The following is a 4,151-nucleotide window of genomic DNA, read 5'->3' as shown; positions in this document are numbered from 1 at the left end:
GATTCCTGTCAGGGTGGGGAATACAACACAACACAGGGCCACCGCGCTGCTGCGCTCCGCCGCGCCGCGGACCTCAGCCGGTGGGTAGGCAACTCCTCCGACGCTACCGCTCCGCGGTTCGACGAGCAGGTGGGCGCCGCGGGCTGCACGCCGCGGAACGCGGGCCTCCGCCGGCCCCCGCCGGCCCCCGCCGGCCCCCGCCGGTCACGTCATGACTTCGTGACCTCCCCCCGGGTACGTCTCTGCCGTGGCGTTTCACCCCCTGCGAAAACTCACCCTCTACCCTATTTACCCACCACTCTCCATCAGGGGTGGAATTTTCGAAAAGTTGAAACCAGACAAAATCGTTGCGGCAGTAGGGAGCACTCATGTCAGCACTCCTGAAACATCGAACACCTCTTCAAAAAAAGTCAACTCTTTCGATGGTTGGGGAGTTCGGAACGCACGAAATCCTTACAGCCGTTTAGTCTAGAGCATACTCATCACGGACCCGTTGGAACCTTTTGGTGGGGGTAGTCACCCCCTCTGCACTTACGCTCTTCAGAGGGTGGTGCTGGCCACGGTTGAGAAGATAGTGTGGATAGGCCATAGGCCCTTCAGTTGTTGGTCCCGACCATGAAGTATTGCTGACTGCTTGGAGCAATACCTCATGGCCCCGACTAGGCCGTTAATTAATCCCCCAACATGTCGAGATTCTGGAACCACGAGAAGACACCTCGTGCCCCCACCGTCTCTCCCTCTACCGTGGTGCTGGCAAAGTCGCCCGGGGCGCGGACAGTGCAGGACCCCTCGTCAAAATTTGAACGCGATATGACGTCTCGTTCTTCCGCCGCAGCCAAAAATGTAGAGTTGGTCCTGACCGGTGCGCTCAGCGTTTCTGTTCAGAATGAACACAATAACATAAACAGTTTTGTAGTTTGTAGATTTGCCTACGCACAGGGATTTTGTAGGTCAAATTGCCTACCTCTACCTATCTAGTTGCCTACCTATCTAGTTGACCACAGTGGGAGGGGGAGGGGGTCGCAGTCCGCGAGACACCCCGTGGACCCGCGAGGCGACCTACCCTCGGCGTGGCAGGATCCGCGGACGCGAGGTACCCTCGTGGCAGGTGGCAGGATCCGTTCGACCGCGAGCTAACCCCGCGGACCCGCGAATCACCCCCGTGGACCAACGAGTTACCCCTGCGGACTCGCGGTAACCCGTGCGAAACAGCGAACAACCCTTGATGATGTCAGCAGGGGTAGCGCTCCGCAAGAGGTTGCCTTGCCTGCCGGCCGCTCACTCTCAAAAAGTATTTGCGCTCTAACGGATCGTCTGCAACCCCTACTGTCCTACACTCTTCTAGGTCTAAGCACCCATTAGGGTAAGATGCCCTATGATGGCCACCTTAAGAATGGGCCTGCCCAATGATGGCCACCCCTTTTTCTTGTAATGTAGACAGCGATGTGAAGTAGTTTGGCTGATTATGCCCAAGTAGGGACCTTACTAGAACACAACTTCAAGGCCAAGATTGTAAAGTGACCAGATTGGCTGGAAATCGAGAAAAGTGGCCATCAATGGACAGTGGCCACATTAGGGCACCTTACCCTACCATTACACTCCCGAAGTATGTTTAAGACACTCTGTAAGTGACCGACGGCCTGGTGCACTGGAGCCGCACGGGTGCAGGCTAGGGATGTACGCATCGGTAATGTTACCCGTACATTACGGTAAAATACCGGTAATTTACGGTAAATTACACAAGCCCCGGTAAAATTGGTATTGTTGGTAATTTTCAAAAACAACTTCGATAAGCAAAGTTACCGCAAAAACGCAGATGAATCTGTGTATATTCCACGTACACTGTTGAGTAGTGACCTCTACGATCACGATACCCTAAATAGTCCAAGTGTCTACACTCTCAGACCTGTACTGATAATTTTGTCAGTCAAAAACGAAAGAATTTTCAGCAGTAGGAGTTACTGATCAATTTGTCAATTTCGCCGCACCGTTTCGTTCAATATGTATACTCCTAATATGCCAATTTTTTAGTTTGTAAAAATAAATTATGACGTGTATGTGATAACGTTTTTTCTGACATTATTCATGCAACGCCGAAACCTAACATAATTACTGACAAGGTGCGGCAAAAAACCAGTACCTGGGTATGACTTCCTTTCAGTATAGGACCGAGTGGCATCAGATAGGGAAGTCAAGACTCAAAATTTTGGGCGACACATGCTGAGTGTGTGTTAAGTACCCGAAGTATGCATCTGAAGTACACCTGGAGTCCCCCGAGTACGCCTGGAGTACAGAGTACGCACCCCAAATAAAGGCAATCAGGGACTCCACACACCAGGACGTTTGGATAACTTTTAAAAGCAGAAGCGTGGGATAAAAACGTCAAAAATCAACGTATCTCCTATGCTGAATTGCTAACATTTCGTTATAACGCACCAGAAAACGTCATATTTTCAATGAAAACATTGAATTTGGTAATAAAACACCAAAAAACGAATTTTACCAATTTTACCGTATTTTACCGTAATTTACGGTATTTTACGTAAATTACCGCCGAATTTTAATTTTACCGTAAAAATACATCCCTAGTGCAGGCGGGGTGGGCATCGCCAGCGCCAGGCACGACGACAGCGATACAGCCGGTCCAACTAGAATCAGTGGCAATCTCTTATAATCGAATTTTGGAACAGCGAATAATATTTCGCCTGTGAGTCTTGTTTCTTGTTGTCATGAGTCCTTTAAAAGAAAAGATTGCTCGCAACAGTCTATTTCCTATTTCAGGGCGGTTAGATCGGTTAGATGGGAAAGGGTGGGGGGTTGGTGGCTGGGTGGCTGGGTGGCTGGACACCTAGGGCACTGTCCGATTGTCGAATGAGGTGCCTTGGATACCAATGCAGTGTGATATTTTTGAATGTTAAACGCGTAAAGGGTGGAAAGTAAGTCCTCCTGATTTCGACCGTACCCGCAAAACCACATACTAACAGCTGAAGCCAAACCTGAGGAGTCCGCTACCTAAACTCCTAAAAATATTTTCAGAGGTATTGCTTAATAACACTTCGCGCCGACCGCCCTACGCTCCACCCAGCCCAGCCCCGGCCCCACCCCCTTCAAATTTGAGAGTTTTTTGCGGGAACCCATTCCCGTCTTTCCTTCCTTCGTGACAACGCTACTCTTGGAGGAGACAGACGAAAAAGACATCAGAATGTCAGAGGAGATGAGAGCCCCTTTCTCCTCTTACCCTTCTCTCCTTCTCTTACCGCGTGCCCCAACCCCAAACCCCTCTTCTCTTCTCTTCCCCTCCCCGTCCCCTACCATTCACTGCGTCCTCTAGAGTCCACTAGCCCCCCCCCCCCTCCCCCTCTTCCTTCGGCGACAGTCGCCCTGGCCGAACCGCCCCCTGTGTCCGCCCGCCCGCCTGCCGCCCGCCCAGCACAGCCCCAGCCACCAGCCAGCCAGCCCGCCGCCCGCCCGCCTTCGCCTCATTCTGCCGGTGTCGGCCTGAGACAACGCACTGCCCGTGTCGCTTCTCCAGACAAGTTCCCGCCCTTCGACGGTCAACACTTCTTAGGACACCGCTCCTTGCAGTTTTCGAAGCATTGACAGAGGTAAATAGTGTTACATTTGTGCCCTGTCGGTCCCCCGTGGCTCTAGGTTGTGGGATATAGGCTGGGGACTTCGTCTTGTCGGTAAATTTTGCGAGTGTGGTTTTTGGCGGACTTCGAAGGTAGGGATGCTCTGCCCTTTGAAACGAGTTTCAGCTTCAGCCATCCAGAAATTTTGAAGGGCTTTTAGTTTGGAGCTGTTCGTAAACAATCAGTGCACCATCCTCGTATGTTATAATAGTTGTAAACAAAATATCGGAAAAATAGTCTGCTCTGCTGTGGCAAAGTGTCGATATGAATCGTGTTCCCCTGGCGATTTCCTTTTCGGAGTGTCCTTCCATGTTTGGTGATCCTTCCCATCTTCATTGTGAAAGCTAAATTTCCTGTTTTTGTGTGTTTAACTTTATATTGTAGCTTATTGACACCTGTTGCCGTTAGGACTAGGACGCTCTGAGATTTTTACCCGCCATTTTCACAAGTCCTTATACGGCTTGGTACTTGAAGTTAGAACGATCGCCTGTGTTTATTTAACGGCGCTAAAATTAACAT

General features: G+C 50.7%; 2 protein-coding genes across 8 annotated transcripts in view; both read left to right on the top strand.

Moving 5' to 3' along the window:
* The window catches only part of LOC113207075 (microtubule-associated protein RP/EB family member 1), a 389,806-nt gene that overhangs the window by 365,125 nt on the left and 20,530 nt on the right, over positions 1 to 4,151 (top strand). The window lies entirely within an intron of this gene.
* LOC113207072 (zinc finger protein 771-like) overlaps positions 3,619 to 4,151 on the top strand; it is a 3,269-nt gene continuing 2,736 nt past the window's right edge. The window contains exon 1 of the mRNA XM_052264465.1: positions 3,619 to 3,724. The gene's annotated coding sequence lies outside the window, so the exon portion shown is untranslated. The remainder of the gene's footprint in view (positions 3,725 to 4,151) is intronic.

The sequence above is a fragment of the Frankliniella occidentalis genome, unplaced genomic scaffold, assembly GCF_000697945.3.
Source record: "Frankliniella occidentalis isolate FOCC.00 unplaced genomic scaffold, Focc_3.1 Scaffold19, whole genome shotgun sequence".
Lineage (NCBI taxonomy): Eukaryota > Metazoa > Arthropoda > Insecta > Thysanoptera > Thripidae > Frankliniella > Frankliniella occidentalis.
Note: the sequence above shows the minus strand (reverse complement) of the source record. Positions and strands in the feature narration are given on the sequence as shown.